This window comes from Lithobates pipiens, unplaced genomic scaffold (genome assembly GCF_037356315.1).
Source record: "Lithobates pipiens isolate NorthernLeopardFrog02 unplaced genomic scaffold, aLitPip1_a1.2 Scaffold_27, whole genome shotgun sequence".
Lineage (NCBI taxonomy): Eukaryota > Metazoa > Chordata > Amphibia > Anura > Ranidae > Lithobates > Lithobates pipiens.
In genome coordinates, this window is record NW_027507788.1 from 1,492,325 (window position 1) to 1,507,146 (window position 14,822).

Genomic DNA, 14,822 nt, shown 5'->3' on the forward strand with positions numbered 1-14,822 from the left:
ATGTGAGTTGGGGACCTTAGATTGTAAGCTCCTCAGGACAGGGACTGATGTGAATGTACAATATACTGACTACACTATATATGTACCTAAAATGATTACATAATACCGGGGTACACACAGAATGGGGTACGGGGGGCTTAGTACTGGGGTACACACAGAACGGGGTACAGGGGGGTTAGTACTGGGGTACACACAGAGTGGGGTACAGAGGTATAAGTACTGGGGTACACACAGAGTGAGGTACAGATGTATTAGTACTGGGGTACACACAGAGTGGGGTACAGGGGGATTAGTACTGCGGTACAAACAGAGTGGGGTACAGGGGGATTAGTACTGGGGTACACACAGAGTGGGGTACAGGGGTATTAGTACTGGGGTACACACAGTGGGGTACAGGGGGATTAGTACTGGGGTACACACAGAGTGAGGTACAGATGTATTAGTACTGGGGTACACACAGAGTGGGGTACAGGGGGATTAGTACTGGGGTACACACAGAGTGGGGTACAGGGGGATTAGTACTGGGGTGCACACAGAATGGGGTACAGGGGGTATTAGTACTGGGGTACACACAGAGTGGGGTACAGGGGGATTAGTACTGGGGTGCACACAGAATGGGGTACAGGGGGTATTAGTACTGGGGTACACACAGAGTGGGGTACAGGGGGATTAGTACTGGGGTACACACAGAATGGGGTACAGGGGTATTAGTACTGGGGTACACACAGAGTGGGGTACAGGGGGATTAGTACTGGGGTACAAACAGAACGGGGTTCAGAGGGCTTAGTACTGGGGTACACACAGTAGGGGGTACAGGGGGGGTTAGTACTGGGGTACACACAGAACAGGGTTCAGAGGGAGATGTTATCTATGTGGGTCGGAGTCCTACTTTATGTGCCTGTAATAATCTGAATAGCATGTCCTTGCTGTGCCCCCCTCCCCCATGTCAGGTGTGTGAAGGTCGGGGGGGGGGGGTGCGGAGTGCACAATGGAGCGCGGCGGGGCGTTTCTCTGCATATAATGGACCCCGCCGCCAGCTCACCACCTGACCACCACTCCTCTACAGCCACCAAGGTGAAAAAAAGACTCCCCTCCCCCACCATGAGCCATGAAGTATAGGTATCCCCATAGTATAGGTTGGGGTTGCTGGATTTTTTGTGCCCCCTCATAATGAAGCACCCAAGGCGGCTGCCCCATTTGCCTATCCCTTGCCCCTGAATGCACCGGCCACCTTGGTATCCTATGAGTGCCTGTTGGTTGGAGCACTACAAGTCCCAGCATGCAGTGTCAGTGACAGTCAAACACCGATATCCCAGGACTTTTATGTCGTTACCAGGGTGGCCTGCACTGCAAGTCTCATCTATATGCTGGGAAGTGACAGTTATGTGACAGTGCAGGCACGCAGTCCCTGGCTGGGACAGTATTGGGGTCTCCATAGTGCTGGGTGTTCAGTGCGCCCCTGTACCTTTAAGGAGGGGTGGGCTCTTTCCAGGCTCACCTGCCCTCACCTGTCCATTATATGAATGCGCTCCCATTGTGGAGACCCAGAAGTCAGGGTCAGGAGCTGCAAAAAATGGGGTGCTTTAATGGGGTCTTCAGCTTACCCATGCATTAGCAAATGTTGCATGAGTAGGGAGGGATTAGTTGGGAGGGTGTAGAGGGATGAGTAGGGAAGGTGTAGAGGGATTAGAAGGGGTGTAGTAGAATGATTAGGGAGGGTGTAGAGGGATGAGTAGGGAGGGTGTAGAGGGATGAGTAGGGAGGGTGTAGAGGGATGAGTAGGGAGGGTGTAGAGGGATGAGTTGGGAGGGTGTAGAGGGATGAGTAGGGAAGGTTTAGAGGGATTAGTAGGGAGGGTGTAGAGGGATTAGTAGGGAGGGTGTAGAGGGATTAGTAGGGAGGGTGTAGAGGGATTAGTAGGGGTTGTAGAGGAATGAGTAGGGAGGGTGTAGAGGGATGAGTAGCAAGGGTGTAGAGGGATGAGTAGCAAGGGTGTAGAGAGATTAGTAGGGAGGGTGTAGAGAGGTTAGTAGTGGGTGTAGAGGGAAGAGTAGGGAGGGTGTACATGGATTAGTAGGGGGTGTAGGGGGATGAGTAGGGATTGTCTACAGGAATTAGTAGGAAGGGTGTAGACGGATGAGTAGGAAGGGATGAGTAGGGAGGGTGTAAAGGGATAAGTAGGGAGGGTGTAGAGGGATGAGTAGGGAGGGTGTAGAGGGATGAGTAGGGAGGGTGTAGAGGGATGAGTAGGGAGGGTGTAGAGGGATGAGTAGGGAGGGTGCAGAGGGATGAGTAGGGAGGGTGCAGAGGGATGAGTAGGGAGGGTGCAGAGGGATGAGTAGGGAGGGTGCAGAGGGATGAGTAGGGAGGGTGCAGAGGGATGAGTAGGGAGGGTGCAGAGGGATGAGTAGGGGGTGTAGAGGGATGAGTAAGGGGTGTGGAGAGATGAGTAGGGAGCGTGTAGAGGGATGAGTAGGGGGTGTAGAGGGATGAGTAGGGAGGGTGTAGAGGGATGAGTAGGGGGCGTAGAGGGATGAGTAGGGAGGGTGCAGAGGGATGAGTAGGGAGGGTGCAGAGGGATGAGTAGGGAGGGTGCAGAGGGATGAGTAGGGAGGGTGCAGAGGGATGAGTAAGGGGTGTGGAGAGATGAGTAGGGGGTAGGGGTGTAGAGGGATGAGTAGGGAGGGTGTAGAGGGATGAGTAGGCAGGATGTAGAGGGATGAGTAGGGATGGTGTAGGGGGTGTAGAGGGATGAGTAGGGGGTGTAGAGGGATGAGTAGGGAGGGTGTAGAGGGATGAGTAGGGAGGGTGTAGAGGGATGAGTAGGGAGGGTGTAGAGGGATGAGTAGGGAGGGTGTAGAGGGATGAGTAGGGAGGGTGCAGAGGGATGAGTAGGGGGTGTGGAGAGATGAGTAAGGGGTGTGGAGAGATGAGTAGGGAGCATGTAGAGGGATGAGTAGGGGGTAGAGGGTGTAGAGGGATGAGTAGGGGGCGTAGAGGGATGAGTAGGGAGGGTGCAGAGGGATGAGTAGAGACGGTGCAGAGGGATGAGTAGGGAGGGATGAGTAGGGAGGGTGCAGAGGGATGAGTAGGGAGGGTGTAGAGGGATGAGTAGGGGGTGTAGAGGGATGAGTAGGGGGGTGTAGAGGGATGAGTAGGGGGGTGTAGAGGGGTGTAGAGGGATGAGTAGGGAGGGTGTAGAGGGATGAGTAGGGGGTTTAGAGGGATGAGTAGGGAGAGAGTAGAGGGATAAGTAGGGAGGGTGTAGAGGGATGAGTAGGGAGAGAGTAGAGGGATGAGTAGGGAGGGTGTAGAGGGATGACTAGGCAGGATGTAGAGGGATGAATAGGGAAGGTGTAGGGGGTGTAGATGGATGAGTAGGGGGTGTAGATGGATGAGTAGGGGGTGTAGAGGGATGAGTAGGGGGGTGTAGAGGGATGAGTAGGGGGGTGTAGAGGGATGAGTAGGGGGGTGTAGAGGGATGAGTAGAGAGGGTGTAGAGGGATGAGAAGGGGGGGTGTAGAGGGATGAGTAGGGAGGGTGTAGAGGGATGAGTAGGGAGTGTAGAGGGATGAGTAGGGAGGATGTAGAGGAATGAGAAGGGGGGTGTAGAGGGATGAGTAGGGAGGGTGTAGAGGGATGAGTAGGGAGGGTGTAGAGGGGTGAGTGGGGAGGGTGTAGAGGGGTGAGTAGGGAGGGTGTAGAAGGATGAGTAGGGGTGTAGAGGGATGAGTAAGGGTGTGGAGAGATGAGTAGGGAGGGTGTAGAGGGATGAATAGGGGGTAGGGGGTGTAGAGGGATGAGTAGGGAGGGTGTAGAGGGATAAGTAGGGGGTTAGAGGGATGAGTAGGGGGCATAGAGGGATGAGTAGGGGGCATAGAGGGATGAGTAGGGAGGGTGTAGAGAGATGAGTAGGGGGATGTAGAGGGATGAGTAGGGAGGGTGTAGAGGGATGAGTAGGGAGGGTGTAGAGGGATGAGTAGGGAGGGTGTAGAGGGATGAGTAGGGAGGGTGTAGAGGGATGAGTAGGGAGGATGTAGAGGAATAAGATGGGGGTGTAGAGGGATGAGTAGGGGGGTGTAGAGGGATGAGTAGGGGGGTGTAGAGGGATGAGTAGGGGGTGTAGAGGGATGAGTAGGGAGAGAGTAGAGGGATGAGTAGGGAGGGTGTAGAGGGATGACTAAGCAGGATGTAGAGGGATGAGTAGGGAAGGTGTAGGGGTTGTAAATGGATGAGTAGGGGGTGTAGATGGATGAGTAGGGGGTGTAGAGGGATGAGTAGGGGGGTGTAGAAGGATGAGTAGGGGGGTGTAGCGGGATGAGTAGAGAGGGTGTAGAAGGATGAGAAGGGGGGGTGTAGAGGGATGAGTAGGGAGGGTGTAGAGGGATGAGTAGAGAGGGTGTAGAGGGATGAGTAGAGAGGGTGTAGAGGGATGAGTAGAGAGGGTGTAGAGGGATGAGTAGAGAGGGTGTAGAGGGATGAGTAGGGAGTGTGTAGAGGGATGAGTAGGGAGTGTGCAGAGGGATGAGTAGGGAGTGTGCAGAGGGATGAGTAGGGAGTGTGCAGAGGGATGAGTAGGGGGGGTGTAGAGGGATGAGTAGGGAGGGTGTAGAGGGATTAGTAGGGAGGATGTAGAAGGATGAGTAAGGGGTGTGGAGAGATGAGTAGGGAGGGTTTAGAGGGATGAGTAGGGGGTAGGGGGTGTAGAGGGATGAGCAGGGAGGGTGTAGAGGGATGAGTAGGGAGGGTGTAGAGGGATGAGTAGGGTGTAGAGGGATGAGTAGGGAGGGTGTAGAGGGATGAGTAGGGAGGGTGTAGAGGGATTAGTAGGGAGGATGTAGAAGGATAAGTAAGGGGTGTGGAGAGATGAGTAGGGAGGGTGTAGAGGGATGAGTAGGGAGGGTGCAGAGGGATGAGTAGGGAGGGTGCAGAGGGATGAGTAGGGAGGGTGCAGAGGGATGAGTAGGGAGCGTGTAGAGGGATGAGTAGGGAGCGTAGAGGGATGAGTAGGGAGCGTAGAGGGATGAGTAGGGAGCGTAGAGGGATGAGTAGGGAGCGTAGAGGGATGAGTAGGGGGTGTAGAGGGATGAGTAGGGGGTGTAGGGAGGGTGTAGAGGGATGGGTAGGGAGGGTGTAGAGGGATGGGTAGGGAGGGCGTAGAAGGATGAGTAGGGGGCGTAGAGGGATGAGTAGGGGAGGGTGTAGAGGGATGAGTAGGGAGGGTTCAGAGGGATGAGTAGGGAGGGTGTAGAGGGATGATTACGGGGCGTAGAGGGATGATTAGGGGGCATAGAGGGATGAGTAGGGAGGGTGTAGCGGGATGAGTAGGGAGGGTGTAGAAGGATGAGAAGGGGGGGTGTAGAGGGATGAGTAGGGAGGGTGTAGAGGGATGAGTAGAGAGGGTGTAGAGGGATGAGTAGAGAGGGTGTAGAGGGATGAGTAGAGAGGGTGTAGAGGGATGAGTAGGGAGGGTGCAGAGGGATGAGTAGGGGGGTGTAGAGGGATGAGTAGGGAGGGTGTAGAGGGATGAGTAGGGAGGGTGTAGAGGGATTAGTAGGGAGGATGTAGAAGGATGAGTAAGGGGTGTGGAGAGATGAGTAGGGAGGGTTTAGAGGGATGAGTAGGGGGTAGGGGGTGTAGAGGGATGAGCAGGGAGGGTGTAGAGGGATGAGTAGGGGGTGTAGAGGGATGAGTAGGGAGGGTGTAGAGGGATGAGTAGGGAGGGTGTAGAGGGATGAGTAGGGAGGGTGTAGAGGGATGAGTAGGGAGGGTGTAGAGGGATGAGTAGGGAGGGTGTAGAGGGATGAGTAGGGAGGATGTAGAGGGATTAGTAGGGAGGATGTAGAAGGATGAGTAAGGGGTGTGGAGAGATGAGTAGGGAGGGTGTAGAGGGATGAGTAGGGAGGGTGTAGAGGGATGAATTCTGCCTGTGGTGATAATGCTCACGGGGTGATAAGGGGGTGCCCAGGCGTTCCCGGCACACCACATCCACACGTCTGTTTTGTTTCTCATCTCTGCTGAAGGAAACGGATTTCTCTGTATTTATGTAAATATTTTTATTTTCGTTACTTTGTATATTTTGTAAATATGATTTTATCAGGAAGAAGGAAGTTTGTAGGATTTTTAATGCACAAAAATATATAGATTATATATTTATATAACTCGGCACAGGGATGGTGGGAACCCCTCATAATGGGCACAGCGGTGTACAGACCCGGGAACTCGGCACAGGGATGGTGGGAACCCCTCATAATGGGCACAGCGGGTGTACAGACCCGGGAACTCGGCACAGGGATGGTGGGAACCCCTCATAATGGGCACAGCGGGTGTACAGACCCGGGAACTCAGCACAGGGATGGTGGGAACCCCTCATAATGGGCACAGCGGGTGTACAGACCCGGGAACTCAGCACAGGGATGGTGAGAACCCCTCATAATGGGCACAGCGGGTGTACAGACCTGGGAACTCAGCACAGGGATGGTGGGAACCTCTCATAATGGGCACAGCGGGTGTACAGACCCGGGAACTCAGCACAGGGATGGTGGGAACCCCTCATAATGGGCACAGCGGGTGTACAGACCTGGGAACTCAGCACAGGGATGGTGGGAACCTCTCATAATGGGCACAGCGGGTGTACAGACCCGGGAACTCAGCACAGGAATGGTGGGAACCCCTCATAATGGGCACAGCGGTGTACAGACCCGGGAACTCGGCACAGGGATGGTGGGAACCCCTCATAATGGGCACAGCGGGTGTACAGACCCGGGAACTCAGCACAGGGATGGTGGGAACCCCTCATAATGGGCACAGCGGGTGTACAGACCCGGGAACCCGGCACAGGGATGGTGGGAACTCCTCATAATGGGCACAGCGGGGGTACAGACCCGGGAACCCGGCACAGGGATGGTGGGAACTCCTCATAATGGGCACAGCGGGGGTACAGACCCGGGAACTCAGCACAGGGATGGTGGGAACCCCTCATAATGGGCACAGCGGGTGTACAGACCCGGGAACTCGGCACAGGGATGGTGGGAACCCCTCATAATGGGCACAGCGGGTGTACAGACCCGGGAACTCGGCACAGGGATGGTGGGAACTCCTCATAATGGGCACAGCGGGGGTACAGACCCGGGAACCCGGCACAGGGATGGTGGGAACTCCTCATAATGGGCACAGCGGGGGTACAGACCCGGGAACTCAGCACAGGGATGGTGGGAACCCCTCATAATGGGCACAGCGGGTGTACAGACCCGGGAACTCAGCACAGGGATGGTGGGAACCCCTCATAATGGGCACAGCGGGTGTACAGACCCGGGAACTCAGCACAGGGATGGTGGGAACCCCTCATAATGGGCACAGCGGGTGTACAGACCCGGGAACTCAGCACAGGGATGGTGGGAACCCCTCATAATGGGCACAGCGGGGGTACAGACCCGGGAACTCAGCACAGGGATGGTGGGAACCCCTCATAATGGGCACAGCGGGTGTACAGACCCGGGAACTCAGCACAGGGATGGTGGGAACCCCTCATAATGGGCACAGCGGGTGTACAGACCCGGGAACCCGGCACAGGGATGGTGGGAACTCCTCATAATGGGCACAGCGGGTGTACAGACCCGGGAACCCGGCACAGGGATGGTCTCTACGCCTGAATTCCATTTTCTGCCCTCCAGAAAAAACATCAACAGGAATTACTCCTGGCGGGTTGGCGTGTTGTTATCGGTCGGCGGCCCCATCACTTATCTCTCCTTTCTCTGAGATAATCCCCCCTGTAAAGAGGGATCACATCACGGTGATCCCTCCATGTCACTTCCCCCGTGACTGCAATCTGCTGACCTCCGTCCTCTCACCCAAACACTCAACATAGTAAACAGATTGTACCGCCATCCCGCTAAAAGCCCCCCAACACCTTCATCCAGCCCCCCCCCCCCAACACAACCATCCAGCCCCCCCAACACTATGCGTTCTCCTCCCCCCAACACTACCCCTCCCCCCCCCCCAACACCATCATCCACCCACCTATTACAATACCTCCCTCCAAACTACTACAACTCCAATCATCCACCCACCTACCACAACAACCTCTTTCCAAACCACCACAACTCCCACCATAAACACACAGGAGCCCCATAGGGCCACATCAGCCTCCCATCCCCCTCTGTACAGATCTGCGTATTCAGTATTCTGTAATCTCCAATAATGACAACAGTATAGAAAGAATCAGGAGGACGACACCTAGGGGTCACAGCACAGGGGCTTTGCTGACATCTTGTGGCCATCGGTGGAATTGCACCCTTCTGGATTTCTGGCTGCTCAATACTGAGGAGTAAGGATGAGCTCTGGAGTGATCGCACAGCCCGCCAGGAAGTCGGCACTCGGCACGGTGGAGCGCTAATCGCAGGCAGTGAGATATTGTCCCGATGGGGGGCTGCAGAGATCAGGGCATTGGGGGTTATTTACTAAAGGAAAATCCACTTTGCACTGAAAGTGCACTTGGAAGTGAAGTCGCTGTAGATCTGAGGGGGACATGCAAGGAAAATAAAAAACAGCATTTTAGCTTGCACCTGACTGGATGATAAAATCAGCAGAGCTTCCCCTCATTTCAGATCTTCCCCTCAGATCTACAGCAACTGAACCTCCAAGTGCACTTGCAGTGCAAAGTGGATTTGCCTTTAGTAAATAACCCCCAATGTCTCACTGCCTGTGATTAACCCAGCGCAGTGCCAACTTCCTGGAGGGCTCTGCCAGTGGGCTGTGCGAACACGCCGGAGCTCATCCTTACTCAGGAGCTGTGCAGGATTTCAGGATCTCCAGCCATCAGCAGGTCAGCATTTCTGGAAATTTTCATTCAAGAATATAAGCAAAGTGTCCTGCTATTAAATGTACAGCTGTTTACATTCCATTTGTTAGTGTATATCCCCAGGTAGACTCCTCCTACTTTGTGTCTCTGCCCTTCCCACATTGGGGAGATTTCCCGCACTAGTTTGTGTCTCTGCCCCTCCCACAATGGGGAGATTTTCTGCAGTAGTTTGTGTCTCTGCCCCTCCCACAATGGGGAGATTTCCCTGCAGTTGTTTGTGTCTCTGCCCCTCCCACAATGTGGAGATTTCCCTGCAGTAGTTTGTGTCTCTGCCCCTCCCACAATGGGGAGATTTTCCGCACTAGTTTGTGTCTCTGCCCCTCCCACAATTGGGAGATTCCCCCAGTAGTTTGTGTCTCTGCCCCTCCCACAATGGGGAGATTTCCGCACTAGTTTGTGTCTCTGCCCCTCCCACAATGGGGAGATTTCCCTGCAGTAGTTTGTGTCTCTGCCCCTCCCACAATGGGGAGATTTCCAGCAGGAGTTTGTGTCTCTGCCCCTCCCACAATGGGGAGATTTCCCCCAGTAGTTTGTGTCTCTGCCCCTCCCACAATGGGGAGATTTCCCTGCAGTAGTTTGTCTCTGCCCCTCCCACAATGGGGAGATTTGTGTCTCTGCCCCTCCCACAATGGGGAGATTTCCCTGCAGTAGTTTGTCTCTGCCCCTCTCACAATGGGGAGATTTCCCTGCAGTAGTTTGTGTCTCTGCCCCTCCCACAATGGGGAGATTTCGCCCAGTAGTTTGTGTCTCTGCCCCTCCCACAATGGGGAGATTTCCCCCAGTAGTTTGTGTCTCTGCCCCTCCCATAATGGGGAGATTTCCCGCAGAAGTTTGTGTCTCTGCCCCTCCCCCAATGGGGAGATTTCCCTGCAGTAGTTTGTGTCTCTGCCCCTCCCACAATGGGGAGATTTCCCCCAGTAGTTTGTGTCTCTGCCCCTCCCACAATGGAGAGATTTCCTGCAGTAGTTTGTGTCTCTGCCCCTCCCACAATAGGGAGATTTCCTGCAGTAGTTTGTGTCTCTGCCCCTCCCACAATGAGGAGATTTCCTGCAGTAGTTTGTGTCTTTGCCCCTCCCACAATGGGGAGATTTCCCGCAGAAGTTTGTGTCTCTGCCCCTCCCACAATGGGGAGATTTCCTCCAGTTGTTTGTATCTCTGCCCCTCCCACAATGGGGAGATTTCCCGCAGTAATTTGTGTCTCTGCCCCTCCCACAATGGAGAGATTTCCTGCAGTAGTTTGTGTCTCTGCCCCTCCCACAATGGAGAGATTTCCCGCAGTAATTTGTGTCTCTGCCCCTCCCACAATGGGGAGATATCCTGCAGTAGTTTGTGTCTCTGCCCCTCCCACAATGGGGAGATTTCCCCCAGTAGTTTGTGTCTCTGCCCCTCCCACAATGGGGAGATTTCCCCCCAGTAGTTTGTGTCTCTGCCCCTCCCACAATGGGGAGATTTCCTGCCATAGTTTGTGTCTCTGCCCCTCCCACAATGGGGAGATTTCCCTGCAGTAGTTTGTGTCTCTGCCCCTCCCACAATGGGGAGATTTCCCGCAGTAGTTTGTGTCTCTGCCCCTCCCACAATGGGGAGATTTCCAGCAGTAGTTTGTGTCTCTGCCCCTCCCACAATGGGGAGATTTCCTGCAGTAGTTTGTGTCTCTGCCCCTCCCACAATGGGGAGATTCCCCCAGTAGTTTGTGTCTCGGCCCCTCCCACAATGAGGAGATTTCCTGCAGTAGTTTGTCTCTGCCCCTCCCACAATGGGGAGATTTCCTGCCATAGTTTGTGTCTCTGCCCCTCCCACAATGGGGAGATTTCCTGCAGTAGTTTGTGTCTCTGCCCCTCCCACAATGGGGAGATTCCCCCAGTAGTTTGTGTCTCTGCCCCTCCCACAATGGGGAGATTTCCCCCAGTAGTTTGTGTCTCTGCCCCTCCCACAATGGGGAGATTTCCTGCCATAGTTTGTGTCTCTGCCCCTCCCACAATGGGGAGATTTCCCTGCAGTAGTTTGTGTCTCTGCCCCTCCCACAATGGGGAGATTTCCCGCAGTAGTTTGTGTCTCTGCCCCTCCCACAATGGGGAGATTTCCAGCAGTAGTTTGTGTCTCTGCCCCTCCCACAATGGGGAGATTTCCTGCAGTAGTTTGTGTCTCTGCCCCTCCCACAATGGGGAGATTCCCCCAGTAGTTTGTGTCTCGACCCCTCCCACAATGAGGAGATTTCCTGCAGTAGTTTGTGTCTCTGCCCCTCCCACAATGGGGAGATTCCCCCAGTAGTTTGTGTCTCGGCCCCTCCCACAATGAGGAGATTTCCTGCAGTAGTTTGTGTCTCGGCCCCTCCCACAATGAGGAGATTTCCCTGCAGTAGTTTGTGTCTCTGCCCCTCCCACAATGGGGAGATTTCCCGCAGTAGTTTGTGTCTCTGCCCCTCCCACAATGGGGAGATTTCCCTGCAGTAGTTTGTGTCTCTGCCCCTCCCACAATGGGGAGATTTCCTGCAGTAGTTTGTGTCTCTGCCCCTCCCACAATGGGGAGATTCCTCCAGTAGTTTGTGTCTCTGCCCCTCCCACAATGAGGAGATTTCCTGCAGTAGTTTGTGTCTCTGCCCCTCCCACAATGGGGAGATTCCTCCAGTAGTTTGTGTCTCTGCCCCTCCCACAATGGGGAGATTTCCTGCAGTAGTTTGTGTCTCTGCCCCTCCCACAATGGGGAGATTTCCCTGCAGTAGTTTGTGTCTCTGCCCCTCCCACAATGAGGAGATTTCCTGCAGTAGTTTGTGTCTCTGCCCCTCCCACAATGAGGAGATTTCCTGCAGTAGTTTGTGTTTCTGCCCCTCCCACAATGGGGAGATTCCCCCAGTAGTTTGTGTCTCGGCCCCTCCCACAATGAGGAGATTTCCTGCAGTAGTTTGTGTCTCTGCCCCTCCCACAATGGGGAGATTTCCTGCAGTAGTTTGTGTCTCTGCCCCTCCCACAATGGGGAGATTTCCCGCAGTAGTTTGTGTCTCTGCCCCTCCCACAATGGGGAGATTTCCTGCAGTAGTTTGTGTGACGAACGCGGGTGTCAGATCCCTGCCCTCCTCGCTAACTGGCGACAAAGGACCGGCCAACCTCACACCCCGCTGTCACTTACGTAACAATGCCACACTCAGCTGCACCCAGCACAAAGATTTTTCAGCTTGCAGGACCACATTCTAGGTGCAGGCAGCCTGAGAGCGATTGTCACTGGGCTAATTACACAATTAACCCTTTAACTGCCACCACCCCCATTTAAAGACAGAGCCGGGGGGACTCGTAATTTTAGCAATACCAATTAGAATAAGCGCCTGCAACACACACACTGCCACCACAGACAGGTCTGCTCAGTGCCTTACTCTATCACAGTAGCGCCCTTTTAAGAGACAGGTTCGTTTATAGTTTGCATCAAGAGCTTAGTGCTCATGCACACGGACGTTTTAAAAAACTGGCTGCAAAGCTAGCTCCCATGCCTGGAAAAATTGTTGTTAAAAACGTGATTTTTACCGCGTTTTGCATTGGCGTTTTTGCACGTTTTTTTAGCGTTAAGGAGCGTTTTTTAAGAAACACATCTCTTGGCTATAGCACTCAGAAAACAAAGAAAATATGTTGCGCGTTTATGCACGTTTTCCCGCGATTCGCGTTTTTACAGCTCTAGCTCCACGCCACGGAACGCACTGGTCCTGGGTTTTTTTTTACAGCTTAAAAACGCCTAGGTGGGCATGAAGCCATAGACTAACATGGACAGCCGTTTTTAAGCTGCAAAAAAAGCTCAAAAAAGTGGCTGTAAAAACGTCCGTGTGCGTGAGGCCTTAAAGACAAGGTTAACACTTTTCAACATAAGGATTTATTATGAAAAGGTCAAGGTTGGTGCGAATAAAACATTTACAGAAAAAGGATGTTTCAAAAAATAAAGACAATATACAGCCACAAAGAAATAAGGTAGAATTGAGAAGGTAGAATACTTGCAATTAATGTCCGAGGGTTGATCAGAGTTCAATCGATGAGCAAAGGTAATCGGTTCTCAAACTTGGCAGATCTTCCTGCTTGGATAGTAAAAGGAGAACTGCCCATTGCCTTGGCCTCTCCTCTTTTCTGTCAAATCAAAGGGGGTGTTGACAGCGACCAGTGACCAATCGTCTGGTCATCTTGTTTAGGGGTTGGTTGCTGGGAGGTGTCTACACTCATGACCCTGTCCCAGGTACACTTTATGATACATATTCATATCTCTGCCTCTCTATTGTTTATAGACTGCAGATATCCATTTTAGTGATCAGCATGATATTTGCTTCAAAACAAGTCCACACATGACAGGATTCCCATTTCAGGGTTACCTAGGAGGAGTAAGGGGTCCCAGTGGCTTCCCATATGACCTGGCATAGGGGTGTTTGGACTTGAAATGTTAGAAATTATCAGAGGAAACTAAATATATCCATATTATGGCTGTGCTATGAGGGCTTTGAAAGTTATAAAAAATGTTAAAGTTTCAACACGTTACTAATCTGTTTGCACGCTATCTTGTTGGAAGTATTTACGACGGGGATCTGTTAGGGCCGGTTCACACAGCGAGGCGCGGCGAGGCGTCTCCGACTTGCCTCGCCGCGACCTGCGGGGACCTCAGCGGCGACTTGCAGAGGACTTCTGTATAGAAGTCAATGCAAGTCGCCCCCGAAGTCGCCCAGAAGTAGTACAGGAACCTTTTTTCTGAGTCGGAGCGACTCGAGTCGCTCCTCTCAGAGCGGTTCCATTGTACAGAACGGGGGCGACTTGCGGGAGCGAGGCGAGGCGAGTCGTGTCGCCTCGCATCGCCTCGCTGTGTGAACCGGCCCTTAGTTCTCTGCATGGAGAAAGTGACAGTTTTACGACAGGCTGGAATATCTTGCCAGGCAACTTGAGCCTTGTTTTCTCTGCTAAGATAACCTTTCTTCCCTTTGAAGATTTTAAGAGCTTTTGGAATTCCTAAGACAAGGGAGGGGGGAGTTTAGATTATTCTGTAAGTTTATTCTAAGGTCAGCCAAACTGTCATGGCTGCTTTCCACACAAAATGGCAACTAGTTACAATATATCCTGGCTCAGACGTGATATTGTTACAGTTTGTGTCTCTGCCCCTCCCACAATAGGGAGATTTCCTGCAGTAGTTTGTGTCTCTGCCCCTCCCACAATGGGGAGATTTCCTGCAGTAGTTTGTGTCTCTGCCCCTCCTACAATGGGGAGATTTCCCTGCAGTAGTTTGTGTCTCTGCCCCTCCCACAATGGGGAGATTTCCCGCAGTAGTTTTTGTCTCTGCCCCTCCCACAATGGGGAGATTTCCCCCAGTAGTTTGTGTCTCTGCCCCTCCCACAATGGGGAGATTTCCTACAGTAGTTTGTGTCTCTGCCCCTCCCACAATGAGGAGATTTCTAGCAGTAGTTTGTGTCTCTGCCCCTCCCACAATGAGGAGATTTCCTGCAGTAGTTTGTGTGACGAACGCGGGTGTCAGATCCCTGCCCTCCTCGCTAACTGGCGACAAAGGACCGGCCAACCTCACACCCCGCTGTCACTTACGTAACAATGCCACACTCAGCTGCACCCAGCACAAAGATTTTTCAGCTTGCAGGACCACATTCTAGGTGCAGGCAGCCTGAGAGCGATTGTCACTGGGCTAATTACACAATTAACCCTTTAACTGCCACCACCCCCATTTAAAGACAGAGCCGGGGGGACTCGTAATTTTAGCAATACCAATTAGAATAAGCGCCTGCAACACACACACTGCCACCACAGACAGGTCTGCTCAGTGCCTTACTCTATCACAGTAGCGCCCTTTTAAGAGACAGGTTCGTTTATAGTTTGCATCAAGAGCTTAGTGCTCATGCACACGGACGTTTTAAAAAACTGGCTGCAAAGCTAGCTCCCATGCCTGGAAAAATTGTTGTTAAAAACGTGATTTTTACCGCGTTTTGCATTGGCGTTTTTGC